Genomic DNA, 23,325 nt, shown 5'->3' with positions numbered 1-23,325 from the left:
TGCCTCTGCTCTCAGCCTGCTGCTGCTGCTTAAAGATTTATTGATTTTTTTGAAAGGCAGGGTTAGAGAGAGGCAGAGGCAGACAGAGAGAGAGAGGTCTTCCATCCACTGGTTCACTCCCCAAATGACAGCAACAGCTGGAGCTGCACCAACCTGAAGCCAGGAGCTAAGTGCTTCCTCAGGGTCTCCTTCATGGGTGCAGGGGCCCAAGCACTTGGGCCATCTTCTTTTGCTTCCCAGGCCACAGCGGAGAGCTGCATTGGAAGGGGAGCAGCCAGGACTTGAACCGGTGCCCACATGGGATGCTGGCACTGCAGGCAGAGGCTTCACCTGCTACGCCATGGTGCCAGATCCCTCAGCCTGTTTCTGAAATTCCGTCTTTCTTGCCACATCCAACTTCTTCTTCTTTTTTTTTTTTGGACAGGCAGAGTGGACAGTGAGAGAGAGAGACAGAGAGAAAGGTCTTCCTTTGCTGTTGGTTCACCCTCTAATGGCTGCTGCAGCTGGCACACTGCGGCTGGCACACCGTGCTGATCTGAAGGCAGGAGCCAGGTACTTCTCCTGGTCTCCCATGGGGTGCAGGGCCCAAGCACTTGGGCCATCCTCCACTGCACTCCCGGGCCACAGCAGAGAGCTGGCCTGGAAGAGGGGCAACCGGGACAGAATCCAGTGCCCCGACCGGGACTAGAACCCGGTGTGCCGGCGCCGCAGGCAGAGGATTAGCCTAGTGAGCCGTGGCGCCAGCTCATCCAACTTCTAAGACCTCATCCTGAGCACGGCCTTTCCCGGCAGCCCCTCTCCGCCAGACCCACTGCTCGGGCTGGCATTCAAGATCATTCTTGTCCCCTCTAACTCCTACTCATACGCTAACATTTACCGTGATTTCCTCCCAGCTATAATAAACAGTTTCCGCGGCAGGTTCTGTGCCTCCCACTTCCATATGTTCTCCAGGCTGTTGGGCACACAGGGTAGATGAATGCTTGCTCTCTGTGCATTTCTTTGTGAATTTGAAATTTTTTTTTTTTTTTAAGGCAGAGTTGCAAAGAGAGAGAGGGAGATACCCAGAGAAAGTTTCCATCCACTAGTTCACTCCCCAAATGGCCACATTGCCAGGGCTGAGCTAGGTTGAAGCCAGGAGCCTGGAACTCCATCTGGGTCTCCAACATGGGCTGTTGGGGCCCAAGCACTTGGGCCAATCTTCTGCTGCCTCCCCAGGTGCATTAGCTGGATAGAAGTGGAGCAGGCGGGACTCCACCTGGCACTGCCCATATGGGATACCGGTGTCTCCAGAGACAGATCAACTGTGCCACAACATTGGCTGAAATGCTGAAATGACGTTTTATTTTTAAAATAATCCCAATGCCACGGCTGACTTTTTTTTTTTTTTTTTTTATGTCCATTCTGATTCCAAGATTGATCAAGGCAGACACGTCCAGAAGCAGTGGGTGCTGTCACTGTCGTCCCATCTGCAGGGTCTAGCGATTCAGGGTTGAGCACCTGTGTGTCTTCCTGCCTGCATTGCTCCATCAGCCCTCCTGACTTGTAGCCGGGTTGCACACGAGGCTCCTCCTTACTTCTCTTCAGTGGATCTTGGGTGCAGTGAGGACTTGGTGCATTTTCCCACTGTGTGTGTGTGTGTGTCTTTCTCTCTCTCTTTCTCTCTCTCTTTGTTGCTGCAAAGTATACCCTCAGCGTAGGGCCTGGGACCTCCCTATAATCTTTGGGTCCCATGTAGATAGGTCCCATTCAGTAAGACTAAAAAGGACTAAAACCAGGCACCTAATCAGTCCTGAGAATAGTAGAAATATACTAGACTGTCCTTTGTCTAAGGTCGGGCAAACTGCAGACTTTGTGAACTGGTCACCGCAAACTCGTGAGGCCCAGGGATCCCTGAGCCGTGACAGATGTCCCCTGGAAAGAAAGGACTGGCCCTAGGGCTCAGTTCTCACAGTGCCCAGCAGCCAAGGCCAGCTGGGTGTAGTGGGGGAAATGCCCAGTGGATCCACAAAGCCAGAGCACTCTCTAATAGACACCTGGGGGAGGAGGACACAGGTTGCGTGCCCTGAGTGCACCTTGGCCATCAGTGGAAGGGGTGGGGTTACAGGAAGCAGGGGGAGTTTCGGGAGGGGCCGGTCCCTTGGGGAAACAGATGTTTCTGGAGTGCTGGGGGCTGTGGGCAGGACGCAGTGGTGCGAAGAAAGTCACGCCAGGGTTTGAGTTAAGGCGTGAACTTCCCTTCAGGAAGGTGAAACACACTGTTCTAGAATGTGTAACTCTGGCTATTTAGGGAGCATGGGTTTTGCCTCCTGATGTGCAGCTCGGACCGCTTGAGGGTTTTTGTTGGTGTACATGCCACGCAGCCCCAAGTCTCCTGCCCGTTTACAGAGATAGCGTTGAGGAAGATGGGGCAGGTGGAGCCAGGGGATCTGGACCTGCCCCTGTGTTCACTCCCCAAATGGATAAACTATTTAAAAATCTGCTTAGGGGCCAGTGCTGTGGCATAGTAGTTAAATCTTCTGCTTACAACACTGGCATTCCATGAGGGCGTCAGTTCGTGTCCTGGCTGCTCCACTTCCAATCCAGGTCCCTGCTAATGCTCCTGGGAAAGCAGCAGCAGATGACTCAAGTCCTTGGGCCCCTACACCCATGTAGGAGACCCGGAAGAAGCTCCTGGCTCCTGGCCTCTGCTTGGCTGAGCCCCAGGTGTTGCAGCCAGCTGTAGAGTGAACCAGTGGACAGAAGACCCTTGCCTCCTCTCACTGTCTGTAACTCCACCTCTCAAATAAATAAATAAAAATCTTTAAAAATAATTTAAAGTGAGCCGGCGCCGCGGCTCACTAGGCTAATCCTCCGCCTAGCGGCGCCGGCACACCGGGTTCTAGTCCCGGTCGGGGCGCCGGATTCTGTCCCTGTTGCCCCTCTTCCAGGCCAGCCCTCTGCTGTGGCCAGGGAGTGCAGTTGGAGGATGGCCCAGGTGCTTGGGCCCTGCACCCCATGGGAGACCAGGAAAAGCACCTGGCTCCTGGCTCCTGCCATCGGATCAGTGCGGTGCGCCGGCCGCAGCGCGCCGGCCGCGGTGGCCATTGGAGGGTGAACCAACGGCAAAGGAAGACCTTTCTCTCTGTCTCTCTCTCTCACTGTCCACTCTGCCTGTCCAAAAAAATAAAATAAAAAAAAATAATTTAAAGTGTTTATTTCTACAATGGAAGAATTGAACCTAATTAAATTTTATTTGAAATTAGCTTTAAAGCTTAACAAAAGTAATTTTCCCAAATCCCCTTAATCACATATGAACATAATTTTCTAATTTACCACATTTCTAGAATTTTATTATGTTAAAGTGAGTACTTTGTATCTTCCTATTTTACCTACTAAGTAACCTGAATTTTTTCCCATGGGATTATTTTAAACATTCTTAGAATGAAGGTGACTTAAAATGATTTGAAAAGTTCTCCTCGGGAACTCTAAATGCCCAAGACCTCTTTAGATCTCGCTGTTTTAAGTGGTTTCTGTTGGAGTTACTTATTTTCCCACCCTCTCAAGAAGCTTCTGGGTCTGAGGTTGGCAGGAGCAGGTTAGTGCGATAAATGTAGGAGCCTGCAATGAAGAGTGCCCGGGAGCTAATGGTTAAAGACCAACCCTGCCCTTGACCTTGCCTGCCTTGGTAACCCTCCTCATCCTCACCCTCAGCGCCTGGTTTTCAGAGAATGTTGTCCTTGGGAGCGGCGATACCAGACTGTTCTGGGACCTAAAATGTCCATTTTATGTTGAATAAGATTTTAACGTTTGGGGTTGGCATTGTGGCGCAGTGGGCTAAGCTGCCGCCTGCGAAGCCAGCATCCTGTGTGAGCACTGGTTTGTGTCCCGGCTGCTTCACTTTCCAATCCAGCTCCCTGCCTAGGAAGGCAGCAGAAGATGGCTCAAGTGCTTGGGTCCCTGCACCCATGTGGGAGGTGTGCACAGAGTTCCAGATCCACGCCTGGCCCAGCCCCAGCCCTGATTGCCGACATTTGGAGAGTGAACCAATAGATAGAAGATGTCTCTTTCTCTCTCTTGTCTCTCTGTCTCTTGCTCTCTGTGTCTCCCTCTCTCTCTGATACTCTGCCTTTCAGATACATAAAATAAATCTTTAAAAAGATTTTAATTTTTTTAGAAAAAGGTTTATTTATTTTTACTTGAAAACAGAGACAGAGAGCGTTCATCTATTGATTCACTCCCCAAATGGCCTCAATGGTCAGGGTTGGGCCAGGGCTGGACAAGCTGAAGCCAGGAACCAGGAGTTTCTTCCAGGTCTCCCAAGTGGGTGGGAGCATTTGGGCCATCTTCCACTGCTTTCCCCGGCAAGTTAGCAGGGGGCTGGATCAGAAGTGGAACAAGGGGACTAGAACCAGTGCCCCTTGGGATGCCAGATCGCAGGTGGGGTGTTCACCAGCTGCACCACAGTGCTGGTCCCAAGACTTTAATTTTTTTTTTTTTAAACAGTCTGCAAGAGCTAAAGCAGCAGCAGAATTCCTTCATGAGTTCAGTTGTAACTCACACTGAGTCACGGAGCTATTTATAGGGTCATGCAATTAGCCGTGAAGTGCGGGCGCATTCTCGTGCTCAGAAACACGGATCCTGCTAGTGTGCCAGGGAACTCTGAGCGCTGGTAGACACCAGTGGCGAAGGACAGTGGAATGTTTTCCTTCTCAGCGATATTCTTGGTGGGCCTGTTAACGAACAGTGCAATCACAGAGGGACAGCTCTGGTCCTGGGCATTGCTGCAGATGCATCCACTGAAGTTAGCCACTGGGGTTTACCTGATGCTGTTGCCAGAACCCTGGAAGACGTGGGTGCCTGGGAAAGGCAAGGTTTTGTTTGGAAGATACAGAAGCGCACACTGAGTTTTGACGTATTCATTGTGCTAAGTGCATATGTGGAAGCAAGTAACAGGCTGTAAAACACTGTACTCGTTTGTTGATGTAGCTGTTAGAATAGAAAGCGTGAAGCTTGTTCTGCAGTCTTAGTTGTCTTATGTCTTACTCGTGGAGAAGCTTTTATATAAAAGTTTGCTGCAAATTTGACTGCTGTACTGAATGATGTTATAAAAACAGTGACTCTAACAGTGCCATAGCCCTGAAAGTTTCGTTCAGACCCCAGATTTTTTTTTTTTTTTAATTTTATCAAAGAGATGGAATCTCTATACAAATACCTGCTGTTCCATAACTGAAGTGTGAGTTGACGAAGCTGAGTGTCTGTCAGGAGTTTGTGTATTTGAATGGTGATTTTCAGTTTGTAGTTTTGTGGAGGGATGGTTACACTGAAAGAGTGTTTCCTTAGGGAAAATGGTATGATCAAAATGACACAATTGAACATCCCGATGAACTTAATACTTTACAAGGACTGTGTATGTATGCATTACTTTTTATTGACAGTTTATTGATTAAAAGCAAAAATTTAACTGGGGAACAGTCCTATTAAAAATGGGCTGTTTACTTCTATTTCTTGGGCCCGGCGCTGTGGCACAGCAGGTTAACACCTTGGCCTGAAGTGCCGGCGTCCCATATGGGCACCGGTTCTGCTCCCGGCTGCTCCTCTTCCCATTTCTGCTATGGCCTGGGATAGCAGTAGAAAATGGCCCAAGTCCTTGGGCCCCTGCACCCACGTGGGAGACATGGAAGAAGCTCCTGGCTTTGAATCGGCTCAGCTCCGGCCATTGCAGCCATCTGGGGAGTGAACCAGCGAATGAGAGACCTCTCTCTCTGTCTCTCCCTCTCTTCTGTAACTCGTTCAAATAAATAAAAATTAAATCTTAAAAAAAAAAAGGACCAGTGCTGTGACGCAGCTGGTTAAAGCCCTAGCCTGAAGCACTGGCATCCCATATGGGCGTCAGTTCTAGTCCCGGCTGCTCCTCTTCTGATCCAGCTCTCTGCTATGGCCTGGGAAAGCAGTAGAAGATGGCCCAAGTCCCTGGGCCCCTGAACCCACATGGGAGACCAGGAAGAAGCTCCTGGCTCCTGGCTTGGATCAGCTCAGCTCCGGCCGTGTGGCCATCTGGGGAGTGAACCAGTAGATGGAAGACCTCTCTGCTCTACCTCTCTAACTCTGTCTTTCAGATAAATAAATCAATCTTTAAAAAAAAAGGTTTATTTTATTTTATTTGAAAAATAGAGTGGGAGAGACAGAGACAGAGAGACAGAGACAGAGATCTTCCATCTGCTGGTTCACTCCCCAAATGGCCGTAACGGCCAGAGCTAAGCCCATCTGAAGCCAGGAGTCAGGGGCTTCTTCTGAGTCTCCCACATAGGTACAGGGTCCTAAGGACTTGGGCCGTCTTCTGCTACTTTCCCAGGTGCATTAACAGGGAGCTGGACTGGAAGTAGAGCAGCCAGGTCTCTGTCCGACGCCCATATGGGATGCCAGTGCAGTAGCCTGGGCCTTTAACCCCCTGTGCCACAGCCCCACAAAACATATTTATTAAGGAAGGAATAGGAATAGGAGAGCCTATTGAATTTTTGATTGTATCGTATTTGATTATATATCAAATGATTATAAAAATGATTTTAAATTCTCTCTCTCTCTGACATTCTGCCTATCCAAATAAATAAATCAAGAGATCTTAAAAACGAAAAAACGGGGGCCAGCATCGTGGCACAGCAGGGTAAGTGACCTCCTGCAATGCTGGTTTCCCATATCTGAGTGCTGGTCTGAGTCCCAGCTGCCTCACGTCTGATCCACCTCCCTGCTGATGTGATTGATGTGATGGTGGCCCAGGTGCTTGGGCCCCTGCTGCCCATGTGGGTGACCCGGGGTGGGGTTCCAGGCTCCTGGCTTTGACCTGGCTCAGCCCTGGCCATTGCAGCCATTTCAGAGAGTGAAGCCAACGGATGGAAGACCTCTCTTTCTGCCTCTTTCTCTGTAGCTCTGCCTTTCTGAGTAAGTGAATGAATCTTTGCATGTTTTTTCACCTTCTGTGGACAGAGTTTTATTGCTGATCCAGGTCCATGAGAGACGTGCAGAGCTCAGGAGTGGAGCCTTTCCAAGCACGGGACCTGATAGTATGAGAGTTATGTCCAGGGAGCAAACCTGGGTTTGCATGAAAATACCTGAGCAGGTTGTCTTGGGACATGTATTTGTCTCTCTTCCATCACCACAGCGAAACAGCTGAAGCTGTGTGCATGGCACGACGGGGAAGCCATAGAGCAGGGGAGGGCCAGCAAAGCCCCCCGAGTGGGCCCCACCTGTCACTGCTCCCTCTCTCCACCACCATCCCCACGCCGAAGACCGAGCTCTCCAGGCACTTAGACCGTGCAAACCACACTGGGGAGTTTTGTATTCCATCTTTTCCCGCATGCTTCGGTTTTCAGTGTTGTTAATTGTACAATAAGACTTGTTTCACCAGGCCCTGGCTTCCTGCCAGGCCCCGGATGAATGATAGGACACCCCATTTGTGCTGTGATGTGAAACATCAACCTGTACATGTTGCTTCTCGGTGCTCTGCGGACTCTGCCACTGTTGCTGCATTTTCACCTTCTGTGACCTTGATCTCACTAATCCAGAACCTTCTAAAGGGTTGTAGAAATCTCTGAAAGTCGTAGAGTTCCTGGGAGGTGTTTTTTTTTTTTTTTTTTTGGTATTAGTTTGTTATTACCACAGTGAAATACCTAAGAAAATCTACTTGTGGAGAAAGGAGGTGGATTTTGGAGGTTTGCAGTCTCCGATCCAATGGTTCTGGTGAGGCTGGAGGAAGATGGGGTGGGGTGTGTGCAGAGGACGGGGTCTCGGGTAGAGCCGGGGAGCAGGCAGAGTGCTGGGCTCAGCTCGGCTTCTATAACCAAGCCTCTCATGGAACTGCCTTCCTAGGGCACTCCCTGGGATCGAGCGTGCACCCTCAGTACCATCCACTTAGGTCTGTGGGGTCTACGTGTGTGCACGTGTCTGGGAGCCATCTCCTGCTTAGACCGTAGCCCATCTGTGTCCTTTCTGTGGACCAGGCTGGCATGGCTCAGAGGACTTCCAGTGACCATGGCCAAGTGTGGTTACCTGCATAGCCCTGGGTCTTTGTATTCATTTGTTTATTCTCAGCGTACAAGCGGCAGGCATCTCTCTGTGCCGGGTATTGTAGAAGATAATTATTGGGACTGTCGCTGTGGCATAGCGGGCCAAGCCTCCACCTGCAACACTGGCATCCTATATGGGTGCCGGTTTGAGCCCCGGCCGCTCCACTTCCAATGCGGCTCTCTGCTTATGTGCCTGGGAAAGCAGTGGGTGATGGCCTAAGTGCTTGGGCCCCTGCACTCACTTGGGAGACTCAGAGGAAGTTCCTGGCTGCTGACTTCAGACTTGCCCAGCCCGGGCTGTTGTGGCCATTTGGGGAGTGAACCAGTGTGTGAAGGAGCTCTCTCCCCCTCTTTCTCTCTGTAACTTTGCCTGTTGAAAAAAAAAATAAATCTTTATAACAATAACAATAGCAATAACAACAAAAACAAGATAGCTATTTATCTTTCCTTAAGGAATTTATAATTCAACGGAAGAGAAGGACACATAGGTACTTACATAAAGGTATAAGGTACAATGATAGATTACATGGGTCCTAAGGCTCAGGATGGAATTGTATGCCATAGTTGCTGTTTAATTTTTATTTTTTTCCCTCCATTTTTTTAAAAGATTATTTATTTGAAAGTCAGAGTTACACAGAGAGGAGAGGCAGAGAGAGAGACAGACAGACAGACAGACAGAGGTCTTCCATCCACTGGTTCACTCCCCAGTTGGCTGCAATGGCCAGAGCTACGTCGGTCCAAAGCCAAGAGCCAGAAGCTTCTTCCAGGTCTCCCTTGTGTGTGCAGGGGCCCAAGGACTTGGGCCATCTTCTGCTGCTTTCCCAGGCCATAGCAGAGAGCTGGATGGGAAGAGAGCAGCCGGGATCAGAACCAGCGCTTATGTGGGATGCTGACCCCGCAAGCCAGGGCATTAACCCGCTGCGCCACAGTGCCGGTCTCTTCCCTCCATTATTAAAAATGATTTTATTTCATCTGAAAGGCAGAGTTGCAGTCAGAGAAGGAGAGACAGAGAAAAAGAGAGATTTTCCCTCTGCTGGTTCACTCCCCAAATGGCTACAATGGCCAGAGCTGGACCCAGCTGAACCAGGAGCCTGGAACTCCATCCAGGTCTCCCACATAGATGGCAGTGGCGAATTAACAGGAAGCTAGATCAGAAACTGATGGGACACTCATGGCAGGGACTCAATCCCAGGCGCTTAGCCTGCTGCACCACTACGTCCACCCTGCTATTTAACCTTCCTAAGAGTGTTTTATTTTAAAAACATGTTTGTTTGTTTTGATTTATATCAAAGGTGGAGAGAAAGAGAGAGAGGAGATTTTCTACCTACTGGTTCACTGTCCACATTCCTGCAACAGCTGGGGCTGGGCCAGGCCAAGGCCAGAAGCCAGGAACTACATCTAGGTCTCCCATGGGGGTGGCAGGGACTCAGTATGTGGGCCAGCACCTGCTGCCTCCCAGGTACATTAGCAGGGTGCTGGATTGGAAACAGGCTCCATCTCATTCCTCTGCGGGATTGTCAGTATCCCAAGTGGATAACAAGAAAACAATAATAAAAAAAAGTCTTTTTTTTTTTTTTGCCTCAGGTTTTAATTATGTAAGATTTGAATACTCATTATGAAATTTTAAAAAGGACAAAGAATATAGACTAAAAATTTAGTCTCATTTTACATCCCAAACCCCCCACCCTGTTTGACTTTTATTTGTTCATTCATTTTATTTTTTAAGATTTATTTATTTCAAAGAGTTCCAGAGAGAGATTTTCTAATAGTTGGTTCACTCCCAGGTGGCCACAAGGACCAGGGCTGAGGCAGACAGAAGCCAGGAGCTCCATCCGAGTCTCCCACGTGGGTGGCAGGATCCCAGACACTTGGGCCCTCTTCCGCTGCTTTCCCAGGCCATCAGCAGGGAGCTGGATCGGAAGTGGAGCAGCTGAGACTGGAACCGGTGCCCATATGGGATGCCAGCACTGCAGACAGTGGCTCTGTCCCATCCATCACAAGCCGGGCCCCCTCATTTACTTTCTTCTGTAAACTGTTGCCTGATTGGTGGGCATTTGAGCCCCTTACCTTTTGCTTTTCCTGCTGTCAGCCATCCTTATGAGCATGCACGGGTCGCAAAGGCTCTGCAACAGTGTAAGCTCACCTGTAACTTGGTTTTCCGTGAGCATTCTGACCTCCCCTTGAACCTGCCGCGCCCTTGAGTACATTACCTACGTACTGTTGAGGTCTTTGGCCTAATAGACTTTTTTTTTTTTTTTTTTTTTTTTGATAGGCAGAGTGGACAGTGAGAGAGACAGAGAGAAAGGTCTTCCTTTGCCGTTGGTTCACCCTCCAATGGCCGCCGCGCCAGCACGCTGCGGCTGGGGCACCGCGCTGATCCAAAGGCAAGAGCCAGGTACTTATCCTGGTCTCCCATGGGGTGCAGGGCCCAAGCACCTGGGCCATCCTCCACTGCACTCCCGGGCCACAGCAGAGGGCTGGCCTGGAAGAGGGCAACCGGGACAGAATCCGGCGCCCCGACCGGGACTAGAACCTGGGGTGCCGGTGCCACAAGGCGGAGGATTAGCCTAGTGATCCGTGGCGCCGGCCATGCTTAATAGACTTTTATTCCAAACCTAACTGGAAACTCAAAAGGCTGGGGGAGTGTGGGGTTGGCCCTCACCTTGTCTACTTGGGGTCTGCAGAGGTCGGTCCTGTGGCTGCATTTGACCTTGGCTGTGCTTCAACTCCCTCCGTCCACCTTCCCCTCCTCTCCTGCCACTTGCACCCCCGTTGCTCCCATGGCATCGGGATGTGCTCCTTCCCACACTGTCCCACATTCCAGAATTTCTCTTTATACCGTGCCACTGGTGTCTTGTTGACCTGACTTGGGCACAGTCCCGCTTGTCAGGTTGGGGGAAATGGAGCAGGCGTGTCTGTCCGATAAGTAGCATTTTCAGCATTCCATCCCTGGATTCCCAAAGTGGATTTCCGTAGAGTGAGATTTCACTGGTCCCCAAACAAGTAAGATGCAGACTGTTTAGGATACTGCTAACGTCTCCCAGAACTCCCAGAACACAGGTGTTCATTCTATAAACTTGAGCGAGTGCTCTCTTGGATCCAGAAAAATGTCCCATTGAGCTCTGTGATTGGCGTTTTGTTATAATAGGCAGAGAAAAAATAGTTCCATAATAAGCTTGTAGAGTTAAGAAGAAAAGAGTCTTTATCCCTTTTCTATACATTTTTTTTAAACTTAGTTCCTTGGCATATAGAACAATGAGGACACAATAATCCAGAGGCTAGGGACAGTTGTGGTGCAGCAGGTTTAGCTGCTCCTTGGGACACCCGCATCCCACATCAGAGTACGAGGTTTGAGTCCTGGCTACTCCCCGCTCCTAATCCAGCTTCCTGCTAATGTGCCTTGTGGGCAACGGCAGATGGCCCAAGTACTTGGTTCCTGCACCCACGTGGGAGACTTGGATGGAGTCCATGGCTCCTGACCCAGCCCTGGCTGTTGCTGTTATTTGGGGAATGAACCAGTGGGTAGAAGACCTCTCTCTGCCTCTGCCTTTGTCTCTGTCTCTCCTCTCTTTATCACACTGCTTTGAAATAATTAAGTAAAGAAATAATCTTTAAATATTCAGAGCACAGAAGGGATAAAATGCAGCAATCCCCAGTTTCCATTTTACAACAAGTTCGTGTTTGTTAGTTGATACAGCTTCCTTCTAGAATCTTCCTTCTCTGCCACTATTCGATACTTGTTCTCAGAGCCACAATCCAGAGCTGTTTCATAGTTTGCCCCGTAGGAGGTTCTCCCCTTCATTTTGTGCAGATTTCTGGATTGCATGGGTTCTCCTCGAAGTTGTGTGTGTTCGTGCATGCCTGCGTGTGTGTGTGCGTGCGTGTGTGTTGGGGCACGCAGCCTGGTTCCCCGCCAGTGCTGAGCTGCAGTGAGTAAGGTGGCAAGTTTCGTCTTGTTTCAGCTCTCAGCCATTCTTGTGGTTGTGAGACGCACCCACCTTGTAGATAGCAGATTTGTTCTGCCCAAGCTTTGGTTCTGAGCTAGACCTGATTTCTAGTTATCTGTGTCATCCTTATTAGTTACATTTTGGATACATCTGCTGGGTAGGTTTTAGTAATTAGTCTCTCTTTTTTGCCTGTTATTTAAGGAACCGATTTTGGAATTCTTGGTACTAAAAAAGATAAGATCAAGCGGTTAGCTCAGGATGAGTCAGTACAGTTTCATTAGTTGCATTTGGCGTACTGTTGCAAAATTACTACTTAAGAGCAAGAAGACAATCCCTCGCCGGAACCTTTGTTACCGTAATGGCCTTCCTGAACAAGCTTTTATCTTCTTGGGCCCTTTCTTCCCTCTTTCCCATCCCAATTTGTTCTTGAGGGATTAGGACAGAGAACGCTTAGTGCTCCAGCAACCCAACACTGCCATTTAGCCAGCTGCTCCCGACTTGCACAGCTATGATTTCACTGCCAGCGATTTTAGCTAGTTTGTGAAATTAGCAGCCTTAGAATAAATGTTCCCCCCGCGGTTTACAGGAGAGGAAAAAAGAGTCTTTTTGAGACACGGTCACAGTGTCTTAGTCCAAGGAGATTTTATATCTGTATCTATCTATATGTATAGATATATATCTATAGTGCAATTGAAGATAATTCACAGAGGAGTGGATAAAGCAGAAATAGCCCATGTGAGGTCTCCAGGGGTCATGCTGTGTCACATGCAGTGAGAAGTTAAGGAAGTGGATTTTGTTGTTGTGAATTTTCACAGCAGCCGGGGGTGGGGGGAGTGGGGGTGGGGGTGGGGGGGGGAGTGGGGGTGGGGGGTGTGTGTGTGTGGTGGAGGAGTGGGGGGTGGGGAGGAGAATTGTGAGCGTTTCTCCACCAGGGTCTTCGCAGGGTTCCTGGGTGTAGACATCGAGGTGTGCTGTCTTTTCTCTTTCTCTTTTCTTGAGGTTGGCCCCAGGTCTCAGGTGCTGAGAGATCAAAGTCCTCCCGGTTTGTAGGTCTCCCTCATCTTTGTAGTTTTTTGTGCTTATCTCCTGAGCTCTCCTGGCTGCCTCTTCTCACTCTGGCAACCTGGGGGGTGGGGGGGGTGGGGGGCATTTGTGGCCACAAATCCTTCTGTCATTGCTGTCACTTTCCCCTGGAGGGCTTATCTTTTACGGAAAATCAGAAACCATCCGGATCTTCAAAGAAATGCAGATCAGACAGATGAGAAGATCTCCTTTCTAGGAAGTGCAGCAGCTGCTAGCCTGGGGGTTTCAGCCCTGGGGGGGGGGAGGGAGGGAAGCTTTTGCTGGTTGACGTCACTTAAACAGGTTCCACTTTTAAAGAGCCCTAAGCCTGTTGATCTCCTCCTTAAGCGTTGATGTGGTTGCCCTCTGATGCTGGGTTGTTTCTTGCCTTTTTTTTCTGCTGAAGAGGACAGTGACTTCCCCGCAGGTTGCCTGCAGAGCGGCCAATCTGGATGGGAGACCGAGAGATGCCAGTTTCCCGTGGTACAACCCAGGCTTCAGTGAGACCTGGTTTTCACACCTGTTAGAAAGCTGGGACATTCCTAGTCTTCCTGCTGGCTTAAAAACTTTTTTTTTCCCAAATAGTCTTAAAATTTATTTGATTTTTATTTATTTGAAAGTGTGTGTGTGTGGGGGGGGGGATGTCTTCGTTGTACCCCCCACCAACCCTCCCCCCACCCAGTTCACTCTCCAAACACCTACAACAACCAAGCTGAAGCCAGGAGCCTAAAACTCCATCCGGGTCTCCCATGTGGGTGGCAGGAGCCCAAGTCCTTGGGCCATCACTGCTGCCTCCCAGGAGGCAGTGGAGCGGGGACTCCTCCCTGGCGGCTGGGGGCATCCTGACTGCTCATTCGGTTCCACCTCTCCTCCCTTTCGCGAGGGAAGAAACCTCGCGCTGATTACAGCGAAGACAGCTCAGATGGCCTCTGTCGGAAACCTCGGCCGCCACGGCCCAGCTTGAACTCCTGAAGCTAGGAACAGAACCGCACAGTTCCGTCTCCATCTGCAGAGCCTGAAATTCAGAAGTGGGATTGATCTTAGGATAAGGACATCCGGATGGGTATGCTTGTCATCTGGCATTCTCCATTAATAAGCCATGTAGGCTCTTGCCACATGTTAACAGAATTCTGAATACTGGCACAAATAAACCAGGCATTGTGGTAAGTTTTTAAGCTTTTTATTCAGTGAGAGCAATGCCTAGGAGAGTGTCGGCCCTATCTGAGAGAGAGAGAAATCTGGATTCATACCGAGCATAGAAGCCAGCCACGTTGAGGAGCATGCAGGCCGGGAAGCCTGGAAGGGCTGGGCCCACCATGTTCCAGGCCTTTAATCCACTTCCAAAGGGGAGTGGTTAATTAGACTGATTGGCAGGTGGGCACACAGGTGTGGCCAGGTAGGGGCATGAAGTCACACAGGGGGTGTGGTGAAGGCATGGTCTTCCAGCTCACAAACCTAGTAACCAATTTTATCCTATATGCCTGCCTACAACGCAAGCACTTTGGCCACCTTCCACTGTTTTCCCAGGCCAGTAGCAGGGTGCTGGATCAGAAGTAGAGCAGCTAGGACTCGAACCGGTGCCCGTATGGGATGCTGGTATTGCAGGCGACAGCTTTACCCACCACACCACAGTGCCAGTCCCCAATAATTATGTGATAGCTAACAGCAGTGTGCAAGTCATGTCCCCAAAGGAAAGTCTCGCAAAGCTCCAGGCCCATTGTCGTGTCTGCAGTGGAGTTAGTGTTAGTTTCTGAAATCGCAGAGGCAAAGCTGAAAACCAGACCAGGAACTGGCTTAAGCAAGTCTAGGCTAAAAGTCAAAGACGAGAGAAGTCTCTGAAGTTTGAATAGAGGGTGCTGGGGAATGTGGAGGGGCCTCAGGTGGGTGGTGCAGGCGTGCCAATGCCAAAACACCTTAGTTCCCTGCAGATGTTGCGGGTGCAGTGGTAACTACAAGAAACGCTTCTTCCGTTACATTTCAATGTAAGTCGATCAACGCACTGTTGCACACCTGTTTGATTATTTCCTAGGGTAGATTTCTACAAATTAAATTAGTGGATCAGAAATTATTACATTTCCAAAACTATAACGTATTACCATATGGTTTCTTTTTTAAAATAAAAAAGTCATCTCCTCGAATTAAGTCCATATTAAATGTCTACTTTTATTGCCAAATTCTGTATTTATCAGCAGTGTATATTCTTTGAGCCTTCACAGACTTTTTTTTCCAAAGCTAGGGAGGGAATGTTTCTCTTAAGGTTAACTTACTTTTCCTTTTGATAAATAAAATGATGGCGCCCTCTGCTGATTTTGAAAGGAATTGCTGCATAGCAAATGATAACAGATTTGTAAAAGAGCATGTGCGTTTCTTTTTCCTTATTTTAAAGATTTATTTATTTGAAAATTGGAGAGACAGAATCTTCCACCTACTGGTTCACTCCCCAAATGGCTTCATCACCCAGGACTGGGCCAGGCTGAAGCCAGGAGCCAGGAGCTTTTGGGTCTCCCAGGTAGGTACCTGGGGCCAAAGCACTTGGGTCATTCTCTGCTGCCTTCCCAGGCCATGAGCAGGCAGCTGGATGGGAAGTGGAGCAGCTGGGACATGAACCAGCGCCCATATGGGATGTCAGCACTGCAGACAGCAGTTTAACCTGCGGTGCCACACCGACAACTCCATGTGCGTTTCTGATTACCCTCGTACTGGCCGTGTGGCTAGTTTTGGGCACACCGCCTGGTGCCAGGGGTTCTGATGGCATCCATGGGTTAAACCCACTCTCAGAAGCAGGCAGGGAACCACAGGGGACCAGTCCACAGAGACGTGACATGGCATTCCTGCTCAGGGATGGCGTCGTGCAGCAAATTCGAGGGTAGGCACCAACGTGAGAGACAGGCAGGCTCAGAGGGCATGTCACCACGCGTGTCATCGCAGGGGGGCTGCCGAGCCACCGCTGGGTTTGCTAGGGAGATGAAGTTAGGATTTTGGGGTGCAGAGCATGGTTCCGGTACACGCAATGAGAGGAACACAGAGGCTTGGGTTTACCATGATCAGTTAGCAGTTATGTGCAGTGGGTTAAAACAGGAAGCTTAAACGTCTTGATCAATATGCAGAGACTGGTTCTCACGGGGAAAAGCCCGACTTGATACGGAGTTGTGCGTATTACACGTGAGTGGTGCTTTGAGAACACGTGTTTCATCATTGTTGATAGCTTCAAAAATACACGTGTAAATATGCGCAGACACAGCCATTGTGTGCTGTACTTAGTGTAACTTTTTAAGGCTGGCCTTTGAAAATACTTAATTATAAGTTCATTATTATGACATCAATATTTAACAAACTGGAATTGATTTTTGGGAAGCTTAACAAACTGGAATTGATTTTTATTTGAGGTTGTATTTTTATTTGAGGTTGGGGAGAGGTCTTTTATCAGCCCATTTACTTTTATCTGCCCAATAGCTAGGTCTGGGGTCAGGCTGAAGCCAGGAGCCAGGGACTCCACCTTGGTCTCCACGTGGGTGGCAGGGGCTCAGGCACTTGGGCCACCTTCTGCCGCCTTGCCAGGCACATTAGCAGGGAGCTGGATTGGAAGTGGAGCAGCCGGGACTTGAACTGGTGCTCACTGTGGGATGCTGGCTTCGCGAGGGATGGCTTAACCTGCTGTGCCACCATGCAGGCCCTGAAAGCTTGTTTTTCGACAGCTCTGGTGCAGAGTCTAGGAAACTGATGAAGCTAGACGGTTTGGGTGATCTGTGTTGTCCAGTCGGTGTTCGCTGGTACCCAGCTTCCTCGCAGATGCTTCTAGCAAGGAAAGAACAGTTGCATTAAACCACGCAGCACTAACCAGCACCCAAGAAACAGCAATGAAAACACCTAGAGTGAATTATTTATGTTCTTTAAAAATCACACTGCTTGGGCCAGCGCTGTGGCACAGTGGGTTAATCCTCTGCCTGCGGCGCCAGCATCCCATATGGGCGCCGGTTCTAGTCCCGGCTGCTCCTCTTCTAACCCAGCTCTCTGCTGTGGCCTGGGAAAGCAGTAGAAGATGGCAGAAGACCTTGGGCTCCTGCATCCACATGGGAGACTGGAAAGAAGCTCCTGGCTCCTGGCTTTGGATCGGTGCAGCTCCAACCGTTGCAGCCATTGGGGAGTGAACCAGCGGACAGAAGACCTTTCTCTCTGTCTCTCCCTCTCATTGTCTGTAACTCTACCTCTCAAATAAATAAATAAAATATTTAAAAAAAATAAAAATCGCACTGTTGATTTTTACAAACGAGCAGTCTTTCAGTCATTACGGACTTGGCCTTGCTTGAGTAGCCAACGACCCGGATGACAAATGATTTCTTGCTCATACTGTATGTCCTTCGCTTGCTGCTGGCGTGCCCTGCTCCCTGTCGGGGACTTGAGCTGAAGGAGGGGCCGTCACCCAGGACATTTGCATCTCCCTGCAAGTGACCAGCGACCCCTCTTATTCTGTTGGCCGTGGTGAGCCTTATAAGACCTCAGCTAACCTCAGGTGGGTGGGGTGCAGTGTTTCTCTATGATGGGATGGAGAGGTCAATGAAATATTTCCTAGTGGCACTATTTTGTTTTTTTAAAAAATGCAGTTAGAAAAATTCCCTAAACCGACAGATATGGCCAAGTTCCTTCCACTGGTGACTGCAATAGTGGTTGGCTTTTGTGCCTGTGACTTGGTGATGCCACAATGCCAGTCCGCAAGTTCTCTGATTTTTTCTCCTGGGTTGTGTCGGCTGTTGAGTCCATCTACTGACGTTTTCAGTTCATTTACTGTACTAGTAAGCTCCCAGCTTTTGTTTGGTTGCAGTAGTTCCTGTCTCTTGGTTGACACGGTTATTCTTGTTCATGCATTGTTTTCCTGATTTTGTTTCTATTTGCTCATTGAGCATCCTTTATCTTTTTTTTAAGATTTCTTTATTTGAAAGGCAGAGTTATGGGGGTGTGTGTGTGGAGGGGAGACAGAGTCAGAGAGATCTTCCATCCACTGGCTCAAACCCCAAATGGCCACAATGCCCAGAGCTGGGCCGATTAAAAACTAGGAGCCAGGAGCTTCTTCCTGGTCTCTCGCATGGCTGCAGGGGCCCAAATACTTTGGCCGTCCTCTGCTGCTTTCCCAGGTGCATTAGCAGGGAGCTGGATTGGAAGTGGAGCAGCCAGGACTTGAACCTGGATGCTGGCACTGCAGGCAGCCACTTAGGGTGCCACTCCACAGTGCCTGCCCCAGAGGGGAGATCTTCCACCTGCTGGTTCACTTCCCACAAATGGCCGCAACTGCCAGGGCTGGGCCAGGCTGAAACCAGGCACTCCTGCGTTGTGGGCATCCCAAGTAGCATCTTAACCACTACTCCAAACACAAGTCCCTAAATTCCACTCTGTGTAATTACATGTATACCACTTAGCCACATGTTGCCTTTTTTGACAGTGTTAATTTATGAAGATTAAGATGTTAGCAGTAATATAACCAGTGAGTCACTTTTTTTAATTTTTGTTTTTTTAACAGGCAGAGTGGACAGTGAGAGAGAGAGACAGAGAGAAAGGTCTTCCTTTGCTGTTGGTTCATCCTCCAATGGCCGCCGCGGCCGGTGCACTGTGGCTGGCGCACTGTGCTGATCTGAAGGCAGGAGCCAGGTATTTCTCCTGGTCTCCCATGGGGTGCAGGGCCCAAGGACTTGGGCCATCCTCCACTGCACTCCCTGGCCACAGCAGAGAGCTGGCCTGGAAGAGGGGCAACTGGGAAAGAATCCGGTGCCCCGACTGGGACTAGAACCCGGTGTGCCGGCACTGCAAGGCAGAGGATTAGCCTAGTGAGCTGTGGCGCCGGCAACTTTTTTTTTAATTTTTAAAGACTTATTTATTTACTTGAGAGGCAGAGTTACAGACAGAGAGAGGGACAGAGAGAGAGAGAGAGGACTTCCATCTGCTGATTCACTCCACAAATAACTGCAAGGGCCGGCGCTGGGACAATTTGAATCCAGGAGCCTGGAACTGTCCAGGTCCTCCCATATGGGTGGCAGAGGCCCTGATACATGGGTCATTTTCTGCTGCTTTCCCAGGTGCGTTAGCAGAGAGCTGGATTGCAAGTGGAGCAGCCAGGATTCCAATATGGGATGCATCCCAAGGTGTGGCTTCACCTGCTGTGCCACAGCGCCGGCCCCCCATCTAGCTGTCTTTAGACCATTCCCCAGGTGGCTTTTTATCCAATAAACAGGCCTCCAAGTGACTCTGTTCCCTCTCAGTATAAGGGAGCCTATCTGAGAAGGGTTTGTTGATAGAAACCCAAATGGTAGACATTGAATTTTCTGGGTTTCCCTGGGGGTAGGGGCCCAAGCATGTTGGCCATCTTCTGCTTTCCCGGGCCTTAGCACAGAGCTGGATTGGAAGAGGAGCAGCCGGAACTTGAACCGGTGCCCATATGGGATGCCATCACCGCAGGGGGAGGATTAACCTACAGCGCTGGTCCTCAGTGGGTCACTTTTAAAGACATTCTGTGAGATTGATTGAGAAGTCTGTTCTTGCGTGTGTTATCTTACTGCTCCATGAGATTTCTAAAATGTACCTGTAGAGCATTTTTCTTTGGTGGGATAACCCATAGTTGGATTCCTGAGCACAGTTATTGTCTCCTGATGACGGACAGGCTCTTGATGGGACTCAGTTTATCACAATGCCAGTTAACTAGCAGTTTTCATGTTCTGGAACACTCTTCCAGATGGAGAGGAACTGTGTTTGGGAGTTACTTGGTCTCTTACTCCTAGGCACGAAGTACATGCTGTTTTTGTGGGTGAAGTGACTTTTTTGCTGTACTGCAAACTCCACACTCTGTGGCAGACACTTGCAGTTCTGCGGTTGGCCACTAGGTGTCACCAGTGCCCTAGGAGCAGGGCAGGTCACCCAGTTGGGTAGAAATGGAACTTTGGGAGCTCCCAGACCCGTGTTTCCACATGGTGGATGCCAGAAGAACCTGATACAGTGTGATATATAGAAGCAAGGTACAACTGGAATAATGAAATTTCAAAAATAAGCCCTTTTAACGGAGAGCTGCAGTGGTTCCACCGGGTATTGTAAATGCGTCAGGTGCACGGGGTACTGGTGTTGCATTCCTGGCACTGAGGTTCGACCTCTCTTTTATGGAAAGTCGGATTGAACTTCCATTTAAGAATATTCGGTAATCCCTCTCAGGACACACTGCAACAGCTGGTATTTTGGTGTTGTAGTAAATCGATCCCATACAACAGTCAGTAATAATTATGGCTGGGTTCTGACAGATTCCAAAGCATTTTCAATAAATTTAGCCAAAGAAAATAACATCACTGCTACAAAAAAAAAAAAAAAAAATTAACTCCGTTTGAAAGTTAAAACTCACAACACTGCTTCGTTTCATAAAACACTAAGTGTTTTGCTGGTTAGGAATCTATCACACCCTTTGTTTTGTTTTGTTTTGTTTTAATCTATCTATTCTTGGGGCCGGCATTTTGCCGAGTGTGTAAGATACTGGTGGAGGCATTGCATCCATATCAGAGCACCTGGGTTCGAGTCCCAGCCCTGTTCCCGGTGATTCCAGCTCCCTGCTCACGTGCATCCCGGGAGGCAGCAGGTGACGGCTCAAGTGCTTGGGTCCCTGCCACCCACATGGGAGACCCCAGTTGAATTCCCGGCTCCCAGCTTCAGCCTGACCCAGCTCCAGCTGTTGTGGGCATTTGAGGAGTGAAGAGTTCTCCCTCTGTGTGTGTCCCTCTGTCTCTGCAATAAAAGAAGAATAAAAAAAAAATCTACTCGTGTACGTTCTGAGAAGATAGTGCATTTATGTTTAGAAGATGATTTCTCTGTGGCTTTGGAAAAAACGTAGCCGTGAGTTCTTTATGAAATGAAACACGAGATGCTTAAGGCCCTCACATATGGCGACGTCAGTTTGAGAGGCTGTTTTGATTTGGAAAGCGAGGTCTTTAGTTTGAATGGAATGTGAATGCACCAAATTGTATCAGATTTTAATTTCGCTTGCCGTAACAGCATAAATTGGTTTATTATATGGCGTATGTGGCTTATAAAAGCCAAACATTGTAAGTTCTTGAGGCCACAAAGAAAGTGTTGGGTTTCGTAGTATGGATTATATAGTACATATGTATAGATTATATAGTATGCGTGTTTCCATAGTCATAGGAACAATCTATGCCACTCAAATAAGGAGTTTTCGGATGGCAGAAAGAGCTTGCATTGTATATACACACACGTATGATACATACCTACCTGGATCTATACATGTTTATTGCCTTGTATATGTGTATATACACATGTTTATGTGTAGACATGTATATGCTTACATTTTACAAATTTTTTTATGAAGTTAATTCTTGGATTTCTGAATACTTTATTTTATTTTATTATACACAGAGAGAAGGAGAGGCAGAAAAAGAGGTCTTCTAACTGCTGATTCACTCCCTAATTGGCCGCAGTGGGCAGAGCTGTGCCTATCTGAAGCCAGGAGCCAGGAGCTTCTTCCCGGTCTCCCACACATGGGTTCAGGGGCCCAAATACTTGGGCCATCTTCCATGCTTTCCTAGGCCAGAGCAGAGATTGGGAGGGGAGCAGCCAAGACTCAAACTGGTGCCCATATGGGATGCTGGCTCTGCAGGCGGCGGCTTTAACCCACTACACCTCAGTGCTGGCCCCACATTATACAAATTTTGATAGGTTTTTCTAATTTTTTTTACATGGTCGGCATAAGTGTGCTTATATCTTACACATTTTAATGGATCTTCCTTTTTTTAGTTGGCAAAACCAACATTTAACATCGAATGCATTCTTTGAATATTCATGGTCCATTTTGGACTTTGTTGAGTTTGAATTCACTGCAAGCCCATTGTTGTGTAAGGAGCATCTTTGCCACTTGGAGGCTGACTCCTGATTGTTGGAATCATTTATGGAAGTGCAGCTGGCTTTGGCCTTTTCAAGCTACTAGGGAAATCGGCTTCAGCAGTGGGCATGAGTGGACCCTCACTTTGTCTTTTTCTCCCACCCCTTTTTTTTTTGGTTGTTGTTGCTGTTTTTAGCTGGGCCGTTTATATTTTTCCCCTGGTATTTGAAATAACCATCCTTTTGTTAGCGCTCTGTGACGTCACTCTGGAAAGCAGAGATGTCCCAGCACCGAGTGCGGTCCAAGGTGATGGCCTCTGCTCGGCCTTGGGACAGTTAGAAAGTGCATTTAGAAGGCTTCCAGAGGACCTCAGCATTCGGGTTTTTTTTTTTTTTATTTCAAGAAGAGGTTGACCAGCCCCGTTGTCTTTATTCTGTGATGTGAATCAGCAGCTTGCAGACTTCCAGAATTGGAGTGAGCCAGTTTTCCTCCATGTCCAGGTTTCTCTTTCTCCGCTGTCACTAATGTATGATAAAATACGCTTCCAAATTTCTGACTATGCCAGGTAGAGAATTGGGGCAAATGCATTAAAAAATGAACTTGAACACATTGTGTGGTTCTTGTGAGTTTTTATAAAAATGTAAGTGGAGTGCATTTTCCATTATTAGGCGGTGGTGAACCAAATGTAAACCACATGGCCTCTTGCTAGGTGTCAGGCCAATGTAAATTTTAATCTCGCCGCGTTCTCCACTGTTTTCGTTTCATAATCTCATTACGTGCATTTAAAAAACCCTGGGCGTCTAGCGAGGACTCCTGGGGATCCCTGGGAATGTTTTGTTTTTCATTTGGATGTTGGTTATGAGCTGGTTGGCATTCAGAAAGCTCATTTATCTGTACATGTAGGTGCCCGTCTTGGTATGTTCAATAATTTTTTTTTTTAAGGAAATCCCAGTCATAGCAGCCGGGGTTTATTGTTTGCTTGCTGGGTGCCACGGTCTGTTGTATACCTCGCGTCCTGAGTTACCAGACGACCGCTTGTAAGATTGACTCTGTCGTGCAAGGTCACGGCTCTAACAGGATTGCAGATTAGGCCAGTGCTGGCGCCCTGGCTCTTAGCTGTACCCTGAGCTGCCGCTGCTGGTTATTTTGGGATGTAATCATTCCTTAGGGCGGTTATTGAAAACAGTGCTCTGATCTCGTAAGACGCGAGCTGACTTTTGTGTAGTAGCTGGGGTCATTCGGTTTGCTGTGGGTGACTGACACATGTGTGAACCTGCGATACCATCTCGCTGCTTCTGCAAGGTCATGTGCTCCTCCAAGGTCATGTGCCGGCTTCCGATAGAGCACTCCGCCGTCGTCATGTGAGGATGAGCTGTCGAGCAAATACGGTTCTGTGTGGCCCAACAGCCTCTGTTGT

General features: G+C 48.7%; 1 protein-coding gene across 5 annotated transcripts in view; it reads left to right on the top strand.

Annotated features, from left to right (window-relative positions):
- MPP7 (MAGUK p55 scaffold protein 7) overlaps positions 1 to 23,325 on the top strand; it is a 270,834-nt gene that overhangs the window by 31,905 nt on the left and 215,604 nt on the right. The gene's annotated exons all lie outside the window — the stretch shown is intronic.

This window comes from Oryctolagus cuniculus, chromosome 13 (assembly GCF_964237555.1).
Source record: "Oryctolagus cuniculus chromosome 13, mOryCun1.1, whole genome shotgun sequence".
Taxonomy (NCBI): Eukaryota; Metazoa; Chordata; class Mammalia; order Lagomorpha; family Leporidae; genus Oryctolagus; species Oryctolagus cuniculus.
The sequence above is the reverse complement of the archived record's forward strand: the minus strand, read 5'-3'. Positions and strand labels throughout refer to the sequence as shown.